The sequence below is a fragment of the Aythya ferina genome, assembly GCF_964211825.1.
Source record: "Aythya ferina genome assembly, chromosome: 1".
Lineage (NCBI taxonomy): Eukaryota > Metazoa > Chordata > Aves > Anseriformes > Anatidae > Aythya > Aythya ferina.
Genome location: NC_140296.1, coordinates 24,182,488 through 24,209,751, shown reverse-complemented (window position 1 = coordinate 24,209,751; position 27,264 = coordinate 24,182,488). Strand labels below are relative to the sequence as shown.

General features: G+C 39.3%; 1 pseudogene across 1 annotated transcript; it reads left to right on the top strand.

Annotated features, from left to right (window-relative positions):
• Positions 1 to 27,264, top strand: LOC311430077 (annotated as a pseudogene). Its single transcript has 6 exons — positions 1 to 121; positions 13,974 to 14,100; positions 14,661 to 14,688; positions 20,186 to 20,306; positions 26,010 to 26,196; positions 26,808 to 27,264. The product of its transcript is annotated as an uncharacterized misc_RNA (transcript).

Sequence of the window (27,264 nt, the reverse complement as noted above, 5' to 3'; positions counted from 1 at the left end):
ATGAAGATGACAAAGGAACTGGAGCACCTCTCCTATGAGAAAAAGCTGAGAGTTGTGACTGTTCAGCATGGAGAAGAGAAGACTCAGAAGACTTGTGTTTATATAGAGATATCAGATGAATGTGATATCCATATCAGATTTATATACAGACATCAACATATATAAATATGTGAAGAGAGGGTGTAGAGAAGAAAGAGACAGGCTCTTAGTGGTGTCCAGTGACAGGACAAGAGGCAATGGGCATAAACTGAAATGCAAGAATTGCTGCTTAAACACAAGAAACATATTTTCTACTGTAAGGGTGATTGAACAGTGGAAGAATTTACCCACAGAGAGGCTGTACAGTCTTCATCTTTCATCTCATAAAGAAAACCTGACTAGCCACAGTCCTTGGCCACCTGCTATGGCTGACCCTGCTCTGACCAGTAGGGTGAACTAGACAATCTGCAGATCTGCCTTCCAATCTCAGCTATGCTGTGATTCTGTTACTGTTAATGACAGTGTCCATCATCACCTCAGGAGATAGTTCTAGGCATCCAAACCTAGGCATCAAGGCTCAGAATTTGGGGTACTTTCCAACTGAAGAGGGATTCTTCTCATGTGTGTTCAAAGCATTAAGCAGGGCAGGAAAGTAGGCAGGGTTCTGTTTTTGGGGACTTAGGTGGCTTTTATCTACCTCTTGTAATGTTAGGCCAGATTATATATACCACTGCACTTTGTGCTTAGTTGTATGTGGGATATTTTTTAAGATTATAGTACTAATATGAATTTGAGTAAAGATGGCAGAAATATATAAAGATGGGAGAGCTGCACAGCCTTCATTGTCACACTTGTGTCTTCTTCAGGATTTCTACAGCTTCAGAAATTTAGCACCAATTTTTTAGGGGGACCTAGTCTGTTGGAAAACTGTTTCTTCTATGTCCTTACACAGATTAGATTACCCATTTCCCTCCAAGCTTTATCTGTGGATATTGGTTTTGTATTTATGCATGCATTTTTCTTTTCTCTCACTTTCTCACATGCTGCTGGGTAGTCATTATACCATTTTGGCTTCCTTTTATGAACTAAATTCTCCATAGGTATTGTGTAAAGAGTGCTATAGTGCAGAAGAAACTAGGACAGGGTCAGATGCTTCTGGCATTTTCAAATGGCTCTTCTAAGCTGGGCTGCTGGGCCATTTCTAAATGGATAGGGTGTTTTAATGATAGTCCAAAGTAATGTAAAATCAGGTTATTGACTTCTCTTTCAGAACATGATGATGCTTCCATATCTGCTTTGATGTTTCATTTTCCCTGAGTTTTCTGCTCTTCAGTTTAAAGAAGGTAGAAATAGAGGTGGGGAAAGGGGAAGCTTGTTAAAATGATCTTGAATCAAGAGCTAAGAAATTAACTATTATAATGCCACACTGCAGCAGTCACTAAACAAAATTAAAAAAAAAAAATCCATTTGGCTAGAGCTGTGCAACTTAATCCATTTTATTATGCATGTCCCTTGTTTACAACACTGAAGTTTTAGTGAAGAGAAATTTCTTTTACTCCCATCTCTTTTGCTCTTTTGTCCTCATGAGAGAACAGGAGGCAAGGAGCTCCCATTTCCCCTCTGTGGCAAATGTCCCAGCAGCCAAGCTGGGCCAGGCACAGCTTAGCTGGCAGGACTCTACATAATCATCTAAGTATGAACCAGACTGGGTTTCTCTCCACTTATGTAAATCCACAGTATTTAAATCCGTAGTCCTTCAGCGTTGAATTACTGCCAGTGGTTTCCAAATACTAACTCCTTATTAAACAAACAGAATTAGATGGCATGTTAGAGTGCAGATGACCAGTGCCACAATAGATTGCTTCTATCTGAAAAACACACACTTGTAAGGGGGTGCTGGATCCATACAAGAAAGAATTACCAGGCACAGATGGCAGTGCTCATTTATAGCAGTAGAATAAGAATGTAATAGTATTAATGAAAGAACACTTATTTTGTACATGAGGAAAGCAAAACCCCTCACATGGAGATGCAGGAGAGAAAGTCAATGATATGAGCAAGTGCCTCATACATTGTCACTTACGTTAATGAAGATGCTTGAGCTACTCCCATGGGAACTGGCATTTTAACTCCAGTCTTTTAATGCTGCCTTGACCCCAAGTTGCACAGGAGAAAGAGGAATAAATAGAGTATAACATCATATCAGTGGAAAATCTCCCAAGTGCAGCTGCATTGTCTGCACTGTACTATCATCTTGTGTACCATCAACAAAGTTTTTTCTTTGCTACCCGTACCACTCATCCAGAGTACTGTTTCCTTTGCTACTAAGTAATAGGCAAAAGTACCAGACATTAAACTTCAGCAATTCTATGAATAGTAATAGTAATAGTAATAGTAATAGTAATAGCAATAGCAATAGCAATAGCAATAGCAATAGCAATAGCAATAGCAATAGCAATAATAAATCCCTTGGAAGATATACCCATGCTGGATTCTCTATTAGAAAATAAATAAATAAACAGATAAATAAATAAATGAGCAAGCTGATTTATACCTCTTCAGATACTTTCCTGAAATCCGTCTTAGAGTCTTTACTGTATAAAATCTGTGAAGATGGAAAAGGAGAGTGACAGTTTTCCATGTGCGCTAATCAAAATTGCAAAGTATGACAATTATGGTAGTACAAATACAAACATTTCTAAGCACACAAATGGCTTCTTTGAACAGGCCACCATACTTTTCAGACTTACTGCATGTAAGCAAACGATATGGAGTTGCTTGTCTCAAGATGTCATGCCAGGCACTCTGCTACAGAAAAATACCTGGTGCTTGGTTAATTCCAGTATGTTAATGGCTGTATGTTCAGATGGTCTCTTCTCTTTTGTTTGTTTACTACAAATCATAAAGTCTGGTCCTCATTTGAATTCAGGGAATTCTCCAAGTTTTTGCAAAAAGACGTGTAGCAACCACACTTTCCTCTGAAGATGCCATAGATTGAAAATCTTTAAGAAATTCTCATGGCAACAGTCATGAGCAGTGATCAACGTATGTGTTCTCTTGACTATATGATTATTTGCCTCTGTTCATAATTTGGTTTTGATTTTTCCTCTTTTATTGTTTTTCTTTTACACAGAAAGTTATATATTGAAAATTATCTCGCATGAGGTCTCTGTTCCCATCAGTCCCTGAACTGTAAAATGGTGTCATGTACTGTTTTGTTCAACTGACTAACTGCATCTACATCTATTAAATGATTCAGTCTGCAGTGGCCAGAGGCTCATCTTATTATTTTCTTCCACTTAAATAACTCTTTAAATAAAACACTGAATATGCAGTTCATTGGTTATTGGCTTTTTTCTTTTTCTTTTTTAATAAACTGTTATCGTTCTGAGTGTAGTTCATTTCTTCAAGAATGAAATTCTGTATGTAAATATTAGCACAATTAATGGAAATCGCATACATAAAATGCAAGGCTGGAAATGTTTCTCCTTTCTGTTCACAGGTACAGTCCAACTCAGGCTTGGGGAAGGGAGAAGAGGAAAGATTTCACTGTAACGCAGCTTACATAAATATATAATTTTTGAAGGTCCCTGGAGCAGGGAGGGGGAAGCACTAAATTTACAAGAACTCCAGTTTAATACTTTTAATTTTATATTTTCCATTTGTATAATCATGTCAATTTTATAACTGCATAAAGTAGCACTGAAACATTCAAACCAACATATATCCAATTATTATTTCCCTCTCTCAGGCATTCTTACATAGGAAAAAAATCACCACGTGTCATTATTTTATTGATTTGTACATACACTTGGTACTATAAGTAAATTATGTCATGATATTTTGCCTTTCCTTTCTCATGTAGCTGTTATGAAGGGGCTGTCTCAGTGCTGTGGAAAGAGATGATTGTTCTAAAAGGTTATTTCATAAACTACGAGAGGAGTGCACTTGTTACAAGCACATTTGTCAATGTCTCAAACAGCTGGAGCTTGACTTATTAGGGAGTGATGTACCAGCATGCAGAGTTTAATTTAGGCTCAAGGGGGTTTGTGTGATGAAGAATCTGATTCTTATCGGTGGTTTCACAAAGCGCTGCCAGCCAAGCTCCCAGCTCCTTCTGATGGAAGTGCATTTCGGGAACTGATTCAGCTGGACAGTGGTGTCTCACAGGCTCTGCGTAAGCTGCCTTTCCTCGATGCTTAAACATTGTCTGCCATGCTGCTATTAGGTAACATCAGAAACCAGTAAAATCTGTCAGAGCATACATGTTGATGCTCATTTCCTTTCTGTTAGTATATACCTACAGCAGCCTGGGCTGCAGCTCCAAAGAGTGGCACCATGTGTAAGACATGTCCCTACCCTTCCCCACATGGAGGATACATTGAATAGGCATTGACCTTCATTTGCAAGGTTGTTCTTCAGTGGGGACATTTTCATCTGCCCCCATTTACTGTGGTACCCCCGAGCAGCACCGATGCTCTCAGCAATGCACAGATGCGACTCCATGGGATGTTTCACTGCTTACATCCCCCTTCCAGTGACAGCTCTGTGTCAGAAAGAGCAAGCTATGATGATGCAAGCTTGGTTTATTCCTTGTAGCTGTTGCCAACCTGTGTTTGTAAAAATTCTCTTTGGATGTCAGATGAATTGGGCAGGACAGGAAATTTTTGTCACAACTGCAGCTGAGGAGAGTCAAGCATAATAGGCACAGCGACACAACTTCTGCAGGTGATGTATCCACCCTCACCAGTGATTTTTAAAAATAATGAAGTTTATTTTCTTTCCACATTAGGACTGGGGGAAAAGACTCTTGTTTTTTATTTAAGTTATCAAAATGTCTCTATTTCCTCCTTTGCTTTGTGAGACGGCTGTTGTTCCTTCCTTGAAAGGACCTTCCTTAGGCACTTGCAAGGGGTTCCTAGGAAAGATGTGTTGTAGTGCTACACCTCCAAAAAGCTGAGTTCATCAGACCACATAATTACAATCCGAGCTAGCAAGCAGGAATAGACCTTGCTGTCCATCTGTGAAGGCAATAAGCATAAGTAGAGAAGAATCTTATGACCAGTTATTTCTGAGTAGGTCAGTGTAACCCAACAACCATGGAAACAAAAAAATAAGTCCAGGAACATAGCATTGACAGTTGGAATCACAGAATCACAGGATGGTTTGGGTTAGAAGGGACCTTAAAGACCACCCAGTTCCAACCCCCTGCCATGGGCAGGGACACCTCCCACCACACCAGGTTGCCCAAAGCCCCATCCAGCCTGGCCTTGAGCACCTCCAGGGATGGGACATCCACAGCTTCTCTGGGCAACCTGTGCCAGGGCCTCACCACCCTCAGAGTAAAGAATTTCATCCTTACTCCTAATCTAAATCTACCCTCTTTTAGTTTAAAGTCATTAATCCTTGTTCTATCACTACACTCCCTGATAAAGTGTTCCTCTCCACTTAAGACAAAGAGGGTCAATAGTTATTTAATGCTCATGTATCCAGAGTCCCAACTTCCCTAAACAAGTTTTACTTCCATCATGGAAGTACAGGCAATATTGTTTTTTTATATCAGGACCAAAGTTCAAATCATGAAAGACATGAAGGGCCTCAGTGGGTAGCTCAGATATGCAAAATTTGGCTCCTTTTCTAGTTTAAGGGGATACAGAGCTTTCCAGTTGCATTAGAGCCTGCACGCTGGAACTGTGGATCTGTTCCCACTCTCCAGCTTCCTTCTAGGATACACCATCACCTCTTAAAAATATGCAGGCTTCTCTCCCTACCTATTTACTGGGAATTAATGATGCTACACTTCAGGGTTAATTTCCTGGACTTGATGAGCCTGTCTCTACATCTGGTTTTCCAAAAGCTCTGGCTTTTTCTGAGTGAGCACTGCCTTGGTCTCACAGATCCCATCCTTCTCTTCTAGGTTTTCCTTCCTGCTCCTGTTTTGAATATCACCACCTCCCCAGCAAAGTAAATGCAGAAAGGCACATACAGACCTAACGCTGCAGCTGCCCATGGCTTTAGGAAGGTGGAAAAGATGCATCTCCACTACAAGAGGATGAGGACTGGGCCAGTGGGATGTGCTGCAGGAACTGGGATTCTGCAGGAAGGTTTAGCCGTGCTATGGTAATGTTAATACAGCATTGCAATGAGTCCCCAAATGGATGATTAACTGTAAAATTGTGATGCTGTGCCAGTGCATGATGGTATCTGGGAAAAATGAAGCAAGGCAAACTAATTAAAGTACTAACCTGGAGTTTCTCTACATGTCTTTGTTTTTTATGCCCTCTTCTTTTTCTCATTTTTTTTTTCTCCTCCTTTTCATTTCCTTCCTCGCCCTTCATTTTACCTCCTTATTATTTATAAAATTCCCTTTTATCATTTTCTTCCCATATAACTTCTTTTATTTCTCCTTTATTTCCAGCCCCTCTGTGCCCCACGTTGCATTTCCTGTTCTGTTAATCAGTCCTTTGCCAGATCCTGACATCTCACGGGAGTTGTCATTCAGAGGCTTTAAGGCCACTTGCACAGTTTTTCCTCTGTTGTACTTTTTTATCTTCTTCTTGGGTGTAGGGACTGTTAATTTGACTGGCAGAATGCTCCTGTTGTGCCTGGTGCTGGCAGAAGAAGAAAATACTTGCTGAAGCCCCTTTTAGGGAATGTGCTGGCTGGAAATGGGAGGACAGGACCCTGGTGTTTTTCTTCTCAAATCACAACTATCTCATAAGAACATTACACAGATCATTTGTTGGTAACGTTCGTGTATAAGGTGAGAATGATGGTGGTGAAGGTGACACAGACAGGGAGAAGAATTAAGCAGGTTTTCAGAAAGTATCATCATGAAAACATTCAATTAACTGAAGGGAGGAAATGTACTATTAGAAATAGTTTGTTCCTGGAGTTGTTGTTTTGGATTTTCAGCTATTACAGACCAGCTTTTTTGTCATTTGCTGACAGTAATTACTGCCATGCTTGTTTCTGAAGAAGTCCAGTTCAGCCTAACAGCTCCATTTTTCTCTCTCCAGCTGGCAGCAGGAAGTAGGGCCTGTTACTGAGCCAGCTCCATTTCTCCCTGTGCTCCCACAAGCTCTTCCATCATGTGGCCTATGTGCACTGGGAAGACTGCATGGCTGGAGGAGCTGAAGCGGTTCACAGCCCTCGATAGAGTTTTTCTGGCCTCACTTGGTCAAGATTGCCTAATAGCTGTTGCACAGACCTTGGTGACACAGTCCTGTGACTCACTGACTGCACAGCTACCAGCACTCAATTATGGTTCATACACCCTGCAAGTGGCCCTGCAGTGATGACTTCCTTCTGGAAGACTTTCACAGAGTCACGGAAGGGTTGAGGCTGGAAGGGCCCCTTGGAGGCCCCTGGTGCCCCCCTGCCCAAGAAGGGACACCCAGAGCAGGCTGCCCAGGCCCACGTCCAGGCGGCTTTTGGAGATCCCCAAGGAGGAGACCCCACAGCCTCTCTGGGTAGCCTGTGCCAGGGCTGTGTCACCCGCCCAGCACAGCAGTGCTGCCTGGTGCTCAGAGGGAGCCTCCTGGGTGCCCAGCTGTGCCCATGGCCTCCTGTCCTGGCACTGGGCACAACTGAGCAGAGCCTGGCTCCGGCCTCTCTGCACCCTCCCTTCAGGGATTTAGGGACATGGAAGAGGAGGCTCCCCCTGAGCCTCCTCTTCTCCAGGCTGAGCAGCCCCAGCTCCCCCAGCCTATGCTCACAGCAGAGATGCTCCAGTCCCTTCACCACCTTGGTGGCCCTCTGTTGGACTCTCTTCAGTGTGCCCAGGTCTCTCCTGTATTGCAGGGCCCAGAACAGGATCCAGCAATCAAGGTGCGGCTTCACCAGTGCTGAGTAAAGGGGAAGGATCACCTACCTCAACCTGCTGGCAATACTTTGCCTAATGCAGCTCAGGATACCATGAGCCTTCTTTGCCCTCCAGGCACATTGCTACCTCATGTACTTTGGACTCTCCGTGTCAAAAATGTCTGTCCTAGTAGGTTATACCACAGAACAGCTGAGTTATATCATTGGATATTACCAGAAACATGGGATTATTTAAGATTTTTTTCCCCTCACAACCATTTTTTTTTTTAATTTGCAGATAAGTTATAGGAATTCATAACACAGCAGAAGCCACCACACCAGGAGGGTGACATTGTGCTCTGGATGTGCAAGCCAGAGCCCCCTCTACCAGGTCTTACTGCTCTGTGCCTTTCTGCTTTGCTTTCCTGCCAGCTCCTGATGAATAGATTTTTTTATATTATTTATTTTTTTGCATAAAGGTAGGGGTGAGTGTGCTCAAAAGAAAATACCGGCATTCCCCAATTGCCTTGGTTATGCAAGTTAAACAATACCAGTGTAAAATGCCACTGTGTGACATTTGCAGCACAGAGTACCCAATTCTGTGCTGGGCAGAAAATGTTTTTTCTTCCTGATGCACAGCTGAACTTCTGCATTCTTTTCTGGCTTTCTCTGTGACTACAGAAAGGTTGCTGGGGATGATAGAGAAGCTGGAAAGTCTCTGAGGTGCAGACAAGCATGCATAAATCATATCTTTGAACCAAAATCAATCCCTAAGAAACGATTTTCCCCCAGGCCGAATTGGTAAGCATCCCTGTTTGCTTTTTGATTTTGTTTGCTTCTTGCTTCTGTAATGTGGGTTATAACCAGCTTCCTAGGATTGTCAGCATGTTTTTACTTAGCCAACTTAGTAAGCTGCGCTCTCATACATCACCCTGCTCTCCTCCTCTGGTGCACTGTATTTTATGTTTTTCAGTCTATTGTGCTAAAAGTATTAAATGCAGTGTTGACAAGTATTTTGTGCTTTGGGGCTTGGTAAGCATAGAAGACGGGTGTCCGCTGGACTTTTTTAAGTAGAAATGTCCATAGCATAATTGCTTGTGGTTACTGGGCGGCAACGTGACTTCTCTTTCTCCAGCCTCCTCCTCACAGGGTTACTTTCTTACAAGAACATTATAGTGAACTCATTTTAAGAGTGCATAGCTGGATTTTTAAATTTCAGAGAGTCCAGACCATTGTCCTCACTCTTGCAGCTACCATTTTAAAACAAAGGATGTTAATGTCTTTCTTTTCTTCCTTCTAGGTGAGATTTAATCACAGCCTCATAGCCTTTGTTACATATCTCTCCTATTCCAGAGGAGAGACCATTTTTACACAGAATGCTTTTTTTTTTTTTTAGCATTTAAATATTTTTTGCTGTTGTTTTAAAGGGTGTCTTACTCTGTGCTCTTTCTTGCCTGGTGTTTTCATATGCATCTTCTTTCTTTTCCTTATTTATTTTAAGACACTTTTAAGACACTTATCAAGTGTCTTAAGCAGACAACAATTTCCAGGCTATCCCTCTGCCTAAGTGAACTACTCTGAGTGCAAGTTCTGTTCTCCCTGTTCTTGTGATCTTATAACAGTACACGAGTTATTATTTCCTCTTGTCAAATGAAGCAATACCAAAGCTTTGAAATGATGTTGCAGTTTTTCCAAAGAACAATTTATCTCTTCTCTCGCTTCCTTCTGTGTTTCCCTGTATACTTGATAGCACATCATCTTCTTCTTGAAATGATCCCCAGTAGAGCACTTCAGCTATTTCAACCAGGGTTTTCTTGAAAGTATTTTTTAAAAACTAGCTGCTACAGCAGAGTTTGGTTTTAATGAAGAACAATAAAAAAAAATCCTTCTGCCTTGGAAAGGCAGTGTTGTATAAACTAATGTGTGTTGTAAACTCTGTGCCTGGGATATCCCCACAGAATTCACATTTGGTGGCACTGTTTGCGCACACAAAGTGAAGCACCTGTGTAAGTGCTTGCAATGGCTTTAAATCTCACCAGAAGCTAAAGATATTTGTAGTGCAGCACAGGAAAGACTGAACAAAGACAACTCAGAATCATCGTCTTTTTTTTTTTTTTTTTATTATTACCTGTGTTTCTAAAGTGGCTGTTACACAGTAGCACGCGTAATGAACTGAACAGCAATGATCTTCCAAAGAATTTCCTCACCCCATTCCAATATTTGTCAGCACTTTGATATAGGCAGGGTATTCAGGAAACTTGCAGTCTGGGCCACTTCACAACTGTACTGAGCAAGTGTCTCATATGACAGAAGAAATCAAAGGCCACTAGTTTTAATCCTAGAACAGCCTTTCAGATCTGTAAATTACATAACCAGAATGCCTCTAGCATCAGTTTCTCACTGTTACTTACCGCAGGATTGAATTTGGGCTTAGTCTGCTCCAATGTTTTTCTTTGAAGTAATTGCCAAGAAAATCCACAAAGAACATATTTTGAGTCAAAAGGATTTTGACTTCTTATGAATATGAAAATAAGGACCAGACAAGGACTATATCAGCAGTCAGAGTAATGGCCAGCCTGGAGTGCAGACACCTTGGGTGATACTTTTAGCTCACAAGTTATTCTTCATCAAGTTCTTTACAGTGTGTGAGTGGCAGATGAGCAGCTTGTCTTGGTGGCCCAAATCCTCACATAACTCAATGGAAATTCTGAAACGGACAACATAAGTTAAATGAAGTTCACAGTTTCTACAGCTATATCAATTGCACTGGAATCCTTTTGCTTTACAGAACTTCATGGTGAACTGAGCAATGACTTAGCATACAATAGGCTATTCACAATATCAAGGGGTTTCCCCTCGGCATTGTTAATAACAGTGCAGCATGGCAATCCAGAACAGCTGCAGAAAAATGATTCTTTGAAAGCTTGAAAGATTTTTTTTGTCAACAGTAACACATGGTGTCAATGAGTTGTTCAATGAGAAGTCCATAAGCATGGATCTCATAGTGCGTTGAATGAAGCAGAGGAGACATCGCACCTCTGGGAGCTTTTGTTTCAGACTCTGAGCAGCCTTTGGTATTCATCATCATTTTCAGTTGCTCTTTTTTAAGATGTGTCTGTAAATAAGGGGCCTAGAAAGCTTCTTTTTCAAAGACAGATTGAAAAGGGGCAGAAGACTTCATGAAGCAAAAGTTAAGAGCTTCCAAAACACAACAATATAAGCAAGTTAATAAACACTGAGTAGTAAGCCATAAAATCCCATTCAGATTTATATCACACACAAAAAAAATACATTGTATAAAATCATAAAATAGATTACCTTTCTTCGTTTAAAAGTCTCAGCAATTTCTCATTAATGACAACATAGTATTAGGAGATACTGTTTCCTAAATAAACGATGTCATACTGCTTAAGTTATGGAAATGTATTTTGGCAACAAGTTTCAGTGCTTGTATTTCTCCCATCCCTTTCTCTAGGAGAGCTGCACTGACTTCAGTGACTTAGCCCAGCCATTTTGGTGATAGAGAAGGAGGAAAATCAAATCAAGAGGGACTGTATTCTTAAAGTATATGAAGAAATTGCTTCTTACTTCAACGATGCACACTACAAGGCATGGCCAAAGGTGTAGCAGTGCATTCACAACAGCAATGAGGCAGCCTGATTGCTGTAATTGTTGAGTGGGGCTGTCAGTCATATTGCTAATGGCAGTCTAAGGATGTCTTCACTTTCTATCAAACAATACTTGTGGCAGAAGAATTTGGACCCTGTGAATCAAATACATCAAAATGTCCAGACAGACTATCAAATTTGTCTCCTGCTTTGCTCCACAATTTATAGCTATATGAAGACAATTTGAGTTTTCCCAGTTCCCAGTAGAACTAAACTAAATCACAGTTGCAGCTAAACTTATTAAGATGTCATTAGTGGATGTAAATGTCTGTGTATTTTAATGATAATTCTGGAATTTAAAGTCTTGTTTAACATTTACAACATGTATTGTGTACAGCCAGTTTGAAGAGAGTATCATGACACTGTCCTGAGTGCTTTGGGGAACAACGTGCTCCAGTTTTTAATTCCCCAGAAGTTTAAGACTGCCTATATTATAAGAGAGAAGCCTGTGTACAAGCTTCAACAGCTGCACCACCCATGGATCTATGCTGGTTGTCCAGCTGAGACCTGGGCTTTAACTCATCATTTCTACATGTTTAGGCTGAGCTTCTAAATAGCTTTTTACTTCTTTTTGGACCTGTGATCTTTTTCCAGTAACACATATGTAGTCTTCCTTTTAATTTTTATCCTTCACTTTAGCAAGGCAATGTTGATGAAGGAGAAATATGAAGGCTGGGCTAATCGCAGTAATATTTTGGGTGTCATTCAAACTTCACCATATACTTTTCCCAGTTTATCAGTCAAAATGCTGTGCACTGCCAAATCTTGGCAGATTTTGCAGTGTTTTCAACTTGAACAAATAAATGCATACAATGAACCAACACATTTAATTTTTACTGATGTCATAGACTTTGGGCTTTGCTAACACTGTAATTTAATCTCAGGCTGGACTCTTGGGCTTTGACCTACGGGGACTGCAGGTACACTGTTGCTGTGCCCATGGTCAGAGACAGGTTATGTGTGAAACACAAATGCCAAGAGTGGTGCCACCCCTGCTGGAAAGGAGTCTACTTGCAGGGCTCTCCTCTGCCCTTCCATCCCTGAGAAGCAGGCAGTGGTGTTAGTTTAGAGGGAATGGGTCTCATACCTGCTGTTTGGTTCTTACAGGAGCCTTTCCCTCCTGAGGTGGAAAACAGAAAAAGACCTGGAGATCTCTTCCAGCGAGGGCTGCAGGGTGGTCCTCTTTCATCTTGTTCTCCTGAGAAAATTTTCTAATCTTAGCCAACTTCTGGTACCATTTCACAGCACCTTTTCTCAGCTGGTACTGCAGTCAGGCATTGAAAGGACTGAGATCTGTAACAATTTTCTGAATATTGGTGCTGGGAGATGGGATCAGTGGTTAATATTAGACAAGCATTTTGGAGCAAACTTCTATCTGCATCCCAGCAATGACTCATCTTCCTTTCAAAGAGCGTAACAGATCGATGGGGCTGAGACGCTGCTTCTGGGATGTAGGGACCCACACAGGGTTTCAGAAGAGATGTCATCGGATGGCTGCAACCTAAATATAGGGATTTAAACAGCTGGAAGTCTCCAAAATAACTATATATTAAAAAAAAAAAAAAAAAATAGAGATAAAATCTGGGCTCTGACCCAAGCTTAATGTCTGATGCAAGCATAGCCATAAACAGGATGTAAACTGTGAAGGTGCAGGGTATTATGTTAGCCTGATGTATTTACCTCCCTGATCTTAATCTGAACTACAATTTTTATGATGCTGGTGAAATAGCAAGGTTTTAAAACTGATATTATACTTTAAATTGCACTGACTTTATGTAGAAAGGTCCAGATAATTCTGCAAACAAATTATCAAACTTCCAATAAGATCCATTTTACTGCTGATATTAAAATTGCTCTTATCTAAACATGTCTGCCTTTATTTCAGCACAAGAAGTATTTCAATTTGGGAAGATGTAAATTTCTGTGTCGCAGGCTCCATTATGAAAAGGAAATTGTGTGGAGATACCAGAAAAAGAAACTTCCCTGTTGTCATGGTGACAGCAATTAGCAGCAGTTAAAACAGCAAACAATGGATTTAATGGTTTGGTCTAATAGTGACTTAATTACTTAGTGTCCTGGTTTGTCTATCAGTATTTCAATACACAGGAATAATTCAGTGCTGTGCTCCCACTACATGATGCTTTCACTTAGCATTTTGAGTGTATTACAGGCAGAATTGCAGTAGCATCATTACCATAAATATTTTTGATTCTGTATGTGGTGGGAAGGCCAAGGTAAATGCTCTCTAGCAATCCCACTTGAGCACCTCCTGTCACACAACACAGCCTGCTAGACAGAAAGAAGCAGTCTGTGCTCATTGCACTGTAATAGTAAAAAAAAAAAAAAAAAAAAAAAAAAATCTGAATTCCACTGCAATTGTATCTTTTCTAAAATGGGTGGAGAATTTCAAAATATTGAGGACAGTCAAGGGCTTAATACATCATAGCTTATGTCAGGAGTACATTTTCTTTTGCACAGACACAAAACATCCACCTTCCTTTCTCGTCCTAATTATTTTTTCAGGCTATGGAAATGGCAAATGCCTTCGTATCAGTTCTCAAGCCTGCAAACTGGGTTGTGACTGCTTCCTGCTGGTGGAATCAGCATGAAATGAAGGCCATGAAGTGATGGTAAACCATTTCTTTTGTCTGCCATAGCAAATCAAGTGCTTTCCTGTCCATCTCTCTGGTAAATTCTGCATACTGTCAGTATCTATAATTCAGACCTTTTAAAGGTTTTTAGGATGGTTTCTCAGTCTTTTCTAGGTTCTTTCATTCCCCCCCCCCCCCCCCCCCAGTGACCAATGTTTTGGGTTGTGTAGACCAGAGAAGTCCATACTAGCACAAGAAATTTATGCTATTGCAAACTGAAAAACTGCAAAATGGGTAGGATGGGTAGTCACACAGATACAAGCTGAGCTTCATTCTCATGAAAGCAAGACTAAACTACAATGTGCAAAACAGGAAAGAAAAACCTTATTTGTGCAGTATCACATAGCAGATATGTTAAATGTTGTCTCTGTCAGGAGAACAACATAATAAAATTTGCTTAAGAACACTCAGGAAATTTCTGGAGCACATCCTAAGTGCAGTATTAAATACTTCTGCACCTTTCAAAACAGAGGATTTTACTCCCATGTTCCATGGTCTGTCCACCAACAAAATCATTTTTTATGATTTTAAAACACAATTTTTTATTTCTTTTTATGAGGAGGGATAACCATGACACCCAGCAAAAAGTAAGGTTGTTTTTAGCCAAATCATTTCCCCTTTGCTTCACTGCTGAAAGATCTGATTCAGCAAAAGCACAAGAAAATGCTGAAAAAGAACAAGGAAACAACAAAGCAAGAATAAGTGCTTATTTCAGAGGCTTAAAATGTTCATCAAACAATGTCAGATTTTATTTCTTGTAAGATTTTTCCTTTTTGTTTAGTTGCCCCTTTCAACCCAACTTATTGATGGAGTAACCACTTGTCTTTACCACTTTTGAAGAAGACACTGAATGGTAGCTTTAGCCTTTGCTATTTTTCTCTTTTAAGTTTTGAGGTTTCTTTCTTGTTGGGAGTCTTGAAATTACTCAACCACTTTTCACAAGTTAGGTGTTAAGCTTATGCTGATTAAAAGTAGGACAATAGTGTATGTAAAACAAATTACAGTGCTCAGCAAACTTAATTTTCCTTTTCTCAGCTGAAGAAGTGTGAAGGTCTCTAAGCCTTCTTAAATCAAAGTGAAATGTTAATATCTCACATCTCTTGAAGCTAGTGAGTAGCACTACACAGCCTGTTCTCCATGTCTTGGGTGACCTTCCTTTAAGCCCTGGAGGACTTTACTTTTCAAGTCTAGGTTTATGTCATATAATTTGACATTTGATGGAATTTTGAGATTTCATTGTCATCTCTGGTACATCACTCCACAGGGCTGTGAACCACACTCAGCTCCATTGTCTGAAAATCTTCCGGTCATTTAGGCTACAGGTGGAACTATATCATTGTGGAGTCTAGCCCTTTCATTAAAATGGACTATGATATAGCTGCAAATTACAAAGTTATTTCCACTACGCACAGCCTCAACCATCCCAGACCATGCATGAACCATGATTCCTTATTGATCATGCATGATCGTGATTTCTTATTATTGCTGAAAAATAAGGCTCAGATGCATTATAAAGTTTCAAATAACATTTTGAATTATTATATCTATCCGTACAGATATACCTTTTATACATAACGGTATATATATATATGTATATATAGTTTGGATAAGCATGTGTTTCGTTAATCTTCAGGAGATTATCCAAGGAGGCAATAAATTTCTGTAGGGTTTCCAAAGTCAGGTCTGTGGTAGGAAATATTGGCAGAACAGCAGTGTCAAACCTAGCTTAATGATTTTTCCTTTTACTCAACACCTATTGCATATGGATATATAAAGAAGCAATTTTGCCAGTTCCACAAATGGAGTAGCCTATTTTGACAAGAAACAAATCAAGACACGATGAATCAGCAAAATTTTTAAATGGCCTGCTTTAAAATGCTTTACTTCTCGCTCAAGGAGACAAATTTGCTCTGTGAGTATGCAATTCTTTCTACAATGTTTTCACTGCCTTAAGAAATAAATCATTTTCTCAGTGTATTCATAGCATAATCTTATTCGAGATTTAATATCACCAAACAACAGAAATCGGCCACTTTGCCATTTACTGCTGGCTTTGTTAGTGTTAGCACAATGAAGCCATTCCTGTATTAATGAAGTAGGATTTCTGCCACTTAGTATAGCAGAAAGAGGACTGGCTTTCATGTTTCCCTTTGGCTAGGGAACTGCTCCAAATCATAATGCAGTACTGTTTTTTTAGCATAATTTTATCTTTGTCAAAGTGGCTTTCTCCTTTACGTGGAAAGCTCATGTTCTGTGTTAATAAAATATGGTATATGCTGGGTTTTAGTACTCTGATATGGACAAGGGATAAGAAGCATTTTTTTTATTATTATTAATTTAGGTAAGTAATTTATTTCTTCCAAAAGCAAAGGGGAAGATATCATGTTTTCATCTCTTACTAAGATTCAGATACTCAAGTCAGTAAAGTTATTTTATATCACTGAAACATCTGATCATACTCTTCATCCCAGTGGGGGGGAGGGGGGAGAAAAAGGTTTATAGAGAACAGAGCATCAAATGGCTCTCCTTGGTGTTAATACCAACATGTGAAAATTAACTTCACTTTAATCTGTGATCTTTTAGTCATGTGGTAATTTAACAGAGAAAGCAACAGGAACCTAAGGGAGGTAAACCTGTCTAGTCCTCTAATTTACACTGTCTGAGAATGTGGCCTGTGTAATTACAAAGAGTATAGTTCTTAAAATTTACAAGTTGTAAGAGTCTCTTGGGGAAAAAAAAGTCCAAATAAAAGGATCAGGAATGTTTCCTTACTATTTAAGTTCTGTCTTTGTGGTAAAAATCAATGAGACACTGAGCAAGAGGAAATCAAGTGTTACTATGAGAAGCAGGATCATATTAGTGTAGTTATATTGCACTCTGGGGCCAATTAATATGAGCACAGCATTGCACTGCCATGACTGCATTGTTTCCTGTGAAGAAACCTCATATTTCTGCATAACATTGGTTATTTATGCATAGCATTGAGTTCTGTTATACAGGCATGTCATTGCTACCCGCCAGCTCTCCAAAATTCTGTTTTTTCTGAGGAACAATTGGGAATACATTTGAGCAGTGGTTTTAACATTTTCCAACCAAAAGGCAATGTGAGCAGAAAGTGGTATTCCTCAATAAAAGCGATACTAAAGGCACGACAAACAATTTATCCCAGTGTAAAGGAGACTATAACGAGGTGTGCCATGACAGCATCAGGAACTCTTTAATGCCAGTGAAATTTGGAAAAAAAAATACAAAAAATATTACTATCAATAATTGATTTGGATGGTGCAAAGAACAAAAGAAGGGTGACTATAGCATAGTATGAATTACAACTTAGAAAAGGTTTTATACATGCATACAAAGCAAGAGGAGAACAAAAAGAGAAAACAAGCAAATAACATATGACAGAAGAGGCTGGTGATGCCAGTTCATTTTTCTTTGTTTTTTACAAAAAATTACTTGTGGTCATCAGCTATTTAGCTGAGTTTTAATCAGGGGACAGGAGTTTTGACTGTGAAAAGGAAATACCAGCTAAAAAAAAATTAAATAAATGAGGTTATACAAATTGTCCAGAAATCATGACTTTTATCTTAAGCTACTCAAAATGGTAGATTATCTTTAATATCTGCAGCAAGTGAGGAAAGGCAAACATAACACTTGTTTCCAAAAGAGAGTCAGGACATCAAGAGAAAGCCAACTTAATTTAGATTTATGCAGGGATACTAGAATAAATAATTTAAATAATCTAATTTAAATAGAATAAATAATTTAAACCTACAGAATGATAATATAATGGGAAACAGCCAACATGCATTTGTCAGGAACAAGCCGATCTGTTTTCCGTCCTTAACAGGGTAATCATCTCAATAGGCAGGGTGACAGGAGGAGGCATGATTTATCTTGACTCTCATGTTGTTGTAAGTAAAATAAGGAAATAGAATTCAGAATTTGGGAGCACATAAGACTGAAAGATCTTGTTCAGAATAGATCTGCTTTTCACTGCCCGATCAGAACACATTTCAGATGGGATCCTCTTAGGATCCATCCTACCTGTTTCTATGCAAAATTTTGATTAATAACTTTGATAGCAGGCTAGATGGCATACTGAAGAATTTGTGAGGTGTTCCTATGTAGGAACATTTAGAATTGCTTTGAAAGATGGGGTTTTACATGCAAATGATGGAGAAGTTGTCTGAAATCAACAAGAGATACAGAAACCATCAAGAAGGACGTAGCATGCATGGGAAGGAAACATTAAATGTGCAAAGTTAGAAACAATGGTCAAGGCAGATGGGCCACAGACCAGATAAATGTGAGTAGTATCATGCTGTTACAGAAACAGGCAAATACCATTCTGAAGCTTTATGGGAGGCAGAAGGATGAGCTACCTTCCTGCACTTGGTATTTTTGAGATCCAAGCTGGAATACAGTATCTGCTTCTGGGGACAGTGCTTTAAAACGTTTGGAGACATTTTCAGTAACTGAAATTTAGGAATTCTGAATTATTAGAGGAAGCTAAAGGCATTGAATTTGCTTAGACAAGAAAAGAAGAAGATAAATAAATAAATAAATAAATAAATAAATAGTCTGCAATTGAATTAGTGATTTTTTTACAGTTTTTGTTTGTTTGTTGTTTTTGTTGTTGGTTAGGTTTGGTTTGGTTTGGTTTATTTCTGTATAGGAAGGAAGGAAAAGAAATAATAATCTTAACCTGCAGCAAAGGTTGTTTACTTCAGACATTAGAAAGCTTTTAAGGGCAGCTTAGACTACTTCGGATCACATTTGGGCCAAGTATTTAATTATGCCTTGGAGCCAGGAGATGAACTACCTCTATTTTTTGGTATCTTCTTGAATGTAAAGACCACCTGGCCTTTTGGAGAAAAATCTATTGCCTCTCCTATATCCAGTTCCTGCCTAATGTTGAGGCAGCTCCTCTCCCAGTGGCTACCTCTCCTCCCTTCTGAAAGTCAGAGGTTCAAAACACTAATGAAGCCTGAATAACACGAGAGGACTCAGAGGCAGAGCAGAAACGCCACCCATAGTGGGATTTTCTGGTTTTGATGAGGCGACCCACAGAGCACCTTTCCTCCTTTTGAGACATCTGCCAGCCCTGATTTCGGCTTTGGTCTCATCACCGTTAGTGTTTCATTTAATGTGAATTGTACGGGTATTTCTAAGCCTGTAATGGCAATTTCTTACAGATGCAGAAAAGTGCCATAGAGCCTGTGGCTGATATTTGTGGGCTTATCTGTAATTCATGCAGCTTCTCTCACCGGGCTTGTCAGCTGACAGCATTGTGCATGACTGCAATTCTCACCAACAGCGAGGAGCTTGATTTTTATCTCACTTAATTAAATCAGAAGTTTTGTGTCCCTGCTACTGAAATGTTCATGCAAGTTATAATTGATTTATCAAAAATATCCCAAGCTTACTTCCACTGGATGATATATAGTTATGTCAGGATAGGGTCAGGTCAGAAAACTTGACCCTTCTATTTTTTCTTAGAAAAATGCACATTGCAACTAAACAAATTCTGCCTCTTATGGTTCATTCACTCTATTTCTCCAAGTTACTGCAGCACAGAACTGGTGCAAACTCCAAATCTAGCCTCATATTTTATTTAATTTTAACAGTAGTAGCCACGTGTGGCTGTTGTCTTCTGCTGTCAGCGTGCAGGTCAACACTGACATGGTTTTGGAAGGAGGGATGGTTCTCTGAGCTGAGCAGCTTCAGTGGGATTGATTTTGAAGGTCTGTCTGTGCCCAACCACAGGCTGCCGAGCACAGGGTTTTCTCTGTATAACACAAAGAAATTGTTTTCTTGATAAGACGTGAAGATCCAGAATAGTTGTGGAACAGTGCTCAGGCACCTGAGCCAGGTGCACTTGCATGGTGCCAAGTCCTCTGTTGGGGTTGCTATCGAACAGAGCATTGCTTAGCAGATATTTTTTTCAGATGTACCCAAATGAGATTTTTTTTCTTTTTCCAGTGCAACCTAGTCCCAGAGCTTTCCCTCAGAAAGAGAGACAGCTCAGTTATTTTCCTTCCTCATCCAGAGAGGTGCTAAACCCATATTTCCAATACACAGGTATGTGCCCCAGACCTTAAACACCCAGATGTGCTGGGTACAGAAAACCTCCACCATCCCATGCAACCTTCAGCCAAAAGCCCAAAGGAGGTGGAAGAGGAGCCTGATCCTGCAGACCCATGTACAGGAACACACACAGGAGGGATGAAAAAGCAGTATTATTTCCTCTCTTTAGAGGTTTATAAACCTCTCTTGCTGTTTTTAGCCACAGGTGTCCCAACTTCTTTGTTGCTGTGACAAGCATTTCGGCTTCCCAGAATTATCTTTAATACACACACAGACCTAATCCCACTGAAACCGGTGGAGCTACTCAGATGTTTAAAATTAAGCATATAATTATATTCTTGAATCAAGGCTTTAATAAGTTAATTAAATTTCATAATTATCATGATTTTTATAAAGGCAGCATCCTCATTTGCTAATGTTAACCATTAAATTAAAGAAGAAAGAAGTTTTGTAATCTACGTAATTAATGAGTTACATTTTTAATAGGAAAAAAAAAGTTTTTAATGGAAAAAATGTTTGAAGTTTACTCAGCAATTCTTTTTATTAATTCTTTATTATACAGCATTTTTCCTTCCCTTTTTATTTTTGATACCACCATAATAAGAACAAAGTCAAATTTAACTGAGAACCATGCCTTCTATATATGTTCCAATTGTTCCTGTTACTAGAACTGAAAGAGATGAAGTGATGTCTGAAGTGCACACACAGTATATACAAAAGAGCCTCTGAGATAAAGATTCTGTGATCCTTAAATACTTTCTAAATGTCTCTAAAGGGATTTAACTTTAGTGAAGAAATTTGACTGAGAAAAGCAATTTCTGATTACACAGATTTCTTTGCCATTTAACAGGGTTTGAATTGAATCACTGACCTAAAATATTAATTTTGAAAATGGCTTCTTAAAAAAAAAAAAATCAGACAAAGTTGTTGATGCTTCCAGTTTTGTTCTCTGAAGACAGATGAATGACATAAAAATGTATCTTACATTGTCTGCTTCTTCTAAATAATCCCTTTTAGTAGGATTAGTCACAGTATTAAATTAAGAGGAGGAGCAATTAATTATATTCTTATGAAATCAAGAAAAGAAGAATCTTTGAAATGTTCTCCCTCACACCTCACCCCCTCCATTTGAGATCTAAATTGCATTATGTATTTTTCAGCTATGGAAAATCTTCCAGTTTTCAGTTTAAACAGAAGTGGTGGGAATGAGGAATACACAGCACAATATTAACTTGGATTGCCTTTCAGGAACACTGGGGGAACGTATGGCCAAAAAGAAAAGGAAGACTTAATTTGTAATAAGTGCTGATTCACAGAGCCTTGCTACTGCAAAGAGCTGTCTTGGGGGTTTGGACAAGCACTTGGATGAGGTCTAACACACACATCCATAGCCAAGATGGCCAGCAGGTCCTGCTGGAACAGTTCTGCAGGCAGAAAGCCACACTGACAAGAAGCGCACACCACTTGAAGCACACCACTGAGAAGCTGAACATCACTGTACCGGTTGTCTCACAATGTATATTTTCTGTAAATCTCTCCCTGTAGAAGTGACATTTTTTACTACTTTCCATCTTCCTTTTTTTCCCCCTCATGGACACTTAATTCACCTGAAAACAAATCTTTCATGCCTTTTTTTTTTTTTCTTGTGACTTGTTCAGATGTTTAAAAGGTTGAATGTGGTCCTATTCATCCCATCATCCATGGCATGGTGTTGGTTACCATGACCATGACATAATGTCCATGAAACCTTTTTTTGGTAGTGAATTTAATCTTTTTTTCTCCTATCTTCACTGATAAGAGTATACAAGGTTTGCACAGGAGCTAAAAAGATCTGAATAGACTTCTGTGGAAAAAAAAACTGGAGCATAAACTTCTAGAAGAAACAATTGTGGGTAGGCAACTAAGAAGAGAGCAGTACAATAGTAAGAGTGTATTTTTTGTTTGTCTGTGACAAACTTGGTGAAAGTGGTCACAGAATATTTAAGAGAGTTTGCAAGGGCTGTGAGGGCAGAAAACACAATATTGGGAAACTGCAGTTATCCATATGTAGGCTGGGTAAATGACACACATGGGCATGAAGCCTCTTGGAAAGATTAATCTGAGAGCCCACAAAAGGGAAACAACTCTTATTAGTCTGAAACAGTCCATCAGGCCCACATCAATAAGTAATTGTACAAGAACCACATTCTCTCACTGACTGCAATGTGCCCATAATCAAGCCTCATGCAAGGAACAAAATTGTTTTAGAAAATCCACTGTATAAGTCTTTACTACCAAAAAAGGAAGAAACTGTTAACAGAATTGGAAAAGGAAAGCCAACAGGGTAAAATGCTAACAGACGAGTGTGGAAAGTGCTGAAAGACTCAGTGTTGAATGCTTAATATGTGTATGGCACTTCTTAAAAGGATGCTCTTTAATGCTGTTCAAATTCCTGTGTCATTTGTGACTACAAATGAAATGAATAGGCTAGTAATAAATTTGCTAATGGCATAGAGTTATGAAGGATTACTAACTGCAAAGAGACACGAAAAAAATCTTGTGTGAAACTATAACAAAACTACAGAAAAGTACTTGAAAAATGCTAAGTAACGTCCACAGGAAAAAATAAATAAATAAATAAAAATAAAGAACTAAGTATACAGCCACAGTGGTACCCTCTATTGCTGGTCAGGAAAGTTATTTTTTATTGAAGTTATTTTCAGTTATCTGAAAATATTAGCTCCATGTTCAAACCTAGTCATAATGAGTATTCAAGTACTAAGAACAAAAATGAAAACAATCCCAAAGAGGAATGACAAGATAAATATTTGGTGTGTCCATATCTTTAATACTGCTTGAAATTCGGGTTTTCTCTGTGTCTGGAAGGATATAAATGAACTGGTAAAGGTCCTTACAAATATCAGAGGTGTGAACTGTTTATGTATGAGGATAGGTTAATGGGCTCGTGCTCTTAACCTGAGAAGAAAAAAAAAAGAGTATCATCATAAATTATCATAACAGAAGTTACATACATTATACTGCTCCTGAGGGAGAGGAGATAGTATCCTGGAACCCACAAATTATATGAAATTAGTGAATAGAGAGTAAATTTATGTGGTTTCTTAAAACAGGAAAAGATGTGTGGAGTCATTTTTTTCTGATTTTTCATTTTTAATCATTGAATTGCAGATTCCATTGACATGGGAATTTATGTAATCAGATGTACAAGTGAAGACAAGAAAATGTACATGGAGGATGGATCCATCTCTGGCTATTAGATAATAGCCTGTGGAAGCTCTTAAGCTACTGACTTCATGAAGATGGGAGAGAAGATCACTATTTTTCCCTTGCTTCTTTCCCAAATAAGAGTTGCTAACTGCTGCCACAGCCCCACACTAGTGAGATAGTTAAACTGACCCAACATGAGTTTCCTCTTCCCTAGTATCATTTCCACGACCTGCAATCTTCTTTATTTATTGTGATTTAGAACAGAACTAATTTCATTTAAAGTACCATCCATTATGACAAATACTCCTTCAAGCATATGGACCCTTGTTTTATAATGCTGGGATGGTGGGAAACCATCTTAAAATATGTTGAACAGCTGGTGAAAAATTGTTCTAGGGGTGCAGTGCTGAAGTACCAGCCCCAGTGCCATCTACCTGTCAGTGCAAGCTGCAGGAGAAGCAGATCTGAACCATTTCAAGTAGGGGAAGGGATGAAGGCTCCTGGGCTGAAATTAGGGAGGACCACAGACACTTCTCCCTGAGTGTTTGTGCCTCCTGGGCAGCTCCATCTCTGAAACAGCACCTTTATCACACATTAGAGATGATTTGGTTTAAACATAGTTTCAACATACAAGAAATTTAATGTAACAGAAGAAAAATAAATGCTTTTTTATAAGCTGCCTTCTTTATTTGAATGCATCTGCATGGTGATCAGGGAGCCTGACGGGTTCGAAGTCACATGAAGTAATTAGTGTGATGATCTGTGATTTCTGTATAGCGCGATGGTGCCCCATGTAGATGTTCTGTTTCTGTGGGTTGTGCCTTTTAAATGTAATAAATCATCCATAGCTTTTAAAATGATCTGACAAATTTACCTTGACAACACCAAAATTTTGCTCAGTGTGAGATTTTATTAATAAACTGTAATTTCTTAAATGACACTTGATGTCTTTTTAATTAAAAAGGCCATAATGTTTCAATGTCAAAGTCTTGACTACTGCTACAAGACCTGAGCTTTTGGAATTGATTTCTGCTCATCTCATCTCAAACAAGTGAAACCTTCAGGCTGAGCAGTTGAATAACTAAATGTTAAAAGGCCCTATTCCTTTAGAGCTTACCTTTTGATCCTCACATTGCTGCCGAGGCTCTGAATGCATCATTCATTGCAGGCAGAGTGTTTTCCTATCTCAGCTGGATTTCACGCTGTTATTCTTTTAATTGTAAAGAGTCTCTTTTTCTGAGGCAAAATGGATCTGATGGTGAAAGGCCGCCCGACAGGCACCGATAGGCTGCATGTACAGAGCTTCTACTGGCATTTTTTATACTTACCTTTCTAGAAAGAGTTGAAAGCTTGTACCTTTTTCCCCCCTTGAAAGAACGGTTATTTTTCCGTGGAAGCCAACACTTCTACAGTTGAACAAAAAAAGCTAGTTTATTATCATAATCTGAAGTGGTTCAGGTAGAAATACCTGCCCAAACTGGTACAGGCACTTTCACTGAGGAAAATACAAGTTTGGATAAATATAACTAATTTTATTGCTTTTTGTTCTCAGCATCTTTAACCTTTGCCTTTTTCTTTCCAGGACTATTTCAGGATTGTTTTGTATTCTTATTTCTCATGGAACATCATTCATTTGACATAGCTGAGACTTTGCTGAAGTCCTTATTGTGCAGCAAGACCTGCTTAACCTCAACATCTGTTGTGAGCTGCTCCCCAGCTATGTAGTTTGAGAACAGGGAGCAACCTGCAGAGCTGCCCTTCAGCAAATTCCTGACAAATCCTAAGACCAAATGCCTTTTTAGGGACAAAATATTTTATCAAAATTAGTCAACTCTAAACTCAGTTCTTGTTCCAGCAATGTTGTCCTGCTTGGGTTTCACCGCTGTAACTACCGTGCGGTTTCCATGTCATTTGTGTCCTGTGTGCAGTTATCCAGCAAGAGTGGGGTTACTTAACTATTTGTTTGTGTGAAAAATGCTTGATAACGTCAGAAACACATGACTGTTAGTAGGCCAAGTGTCTTTCACCTGTATGTTCATGATTTAAATGTTTCCAAGACCGGTAGTGACCATTCATTTTTTCTGCTCTGCTTTTGATGGCTGTCAATAAAGGAGGAGCAGTGGGCAGGCAGTTTTAAGTCCTTTTTTAAAGGGTATTGTCAGCAGGATCACTCGCATGGCCATTGCAGAAACCATACATGACCTCAGTACATGGCATCCTGCTCCTTTCAGTCTACTTTCAGTGCTTCTTTCAGTCTACAAATGAGTATTAAAGGTAAGAAAGGGCTAGGTTGCTTTATTATTGAGGGGGTAGTGAATTTTATTGAGAAAATGTGTCTGTTGCCTTCTTTATTGCTGATCTGAAGGATCTGAAGGATGTTGTTTCTTTCCATGTGTCAAGATGAGTTTCTAAATTCTACCATGTTTTTAAAATACGTCAGTGTGCTACGAACTCTTGTCATGGATTAGAGACAGTACCATAGAAAATAAATGATGTACTCCCATGGTGCAAACCACCAGCTGCCAGTGTGCTAGAGCCAGTCCCTGGCCTCATACTTTGTATTCATTAGTGTCCTGGGGGATACTTACTCACCTTATCTTTCCTGTTCTAGTGATTCTCCATTTTTCAACTGAAGAGAACTGCACACAAGCAATAAAGGAGATGGCTTGCATCTTGAGAATAGAGGCCAGATAATGATGTATGTGTGGGCAGTGGAGCAAAAGCAGAGATTTGAAAAACAAGATGTCTTTGTTCTTTGGAGTCCTTCACCTCCATCCTGCTCCTGTGGTGATCCTTGTGCAAGATGAGTACAAAAGTCAGTTCTTCAGTTCTTCAGAAAGCTGGCTTCAAACCAGCCGTGCCTTAAGTTGGATGGGATTTTAGAATTACACAGGGAAGCAAGGAGAGAAGAAAAAATGCCATGCACAGCGAGAGAAAAGTTTCTGAGATGGTCTTGGTTCTCAGGATGACTTGACTCAGTATGGTTGATCAGTGGCACCAAAAAGAGATCATTAGATACTGCAATTATATGTTTCAGTTGAGTTTACCAAACAAGAATGAGAAAGTTAAAAAATCCTTTGTGTGGTGTTCTGAAACACATTTCCTACTTTTTTTTTCTACATTGCAAACAAAGTTCTGAAAATACAGCAGCTTTCGAAATGGTTGTTAAACCTGTGCTGCCCACATCATGTTGCTTCAAGGCTTTCAGAAGTTGCTATTCAGAATTAGGGCAAGCAACTATATGCCTCCCTGTGGCTGCAGATACTATTCATGATTGCAGCAGAGGGATGACCTGATTTCATATCAGAAAGAATTGCCTGACCTGATTTCATATCAGGAAGTATTAGCTGTCAGACAACAACTTAAAACAGATCATCACCCAAAACAAGGAGCTTACTGCAAACCTTAGGACAAAAGCAGGGTAGGCTGCTCACCGTACACAAAGGTCAATAAATGCACCCTGGCCACACAGAGCAGACAGCAGCAGCATCCTAATGGGGCCTGGCTAAGGTATTACCACATTTTTAAAGAAGGGAGTTTGGCTGAGCTGATAGAACATCACGATCCTGAGCTACATATTATTCATTCATACTTGGACCATGCAAATCTGTGTGTGATTGCAGAAAAGAATGAAGTGTGGAGGATCTAGGGAAATATCACTATTGAAATGCACAATGAACACTTCGGGGCTTTCTTCCTTTTGAAAGCTCAGCACCTTTGAAAATCCTTCCTAAAGCTTTTTATAGCCTTGGGTTTATTTTGGGGGAGAGGGGAAAGTATGAGGAGCAGACTGCTTTGAAACTCTCGGGTTCTGTAACTTTCTCTTCTTTGATTTTGTTCGTAAAATACATTTCTATTGAAAGGTT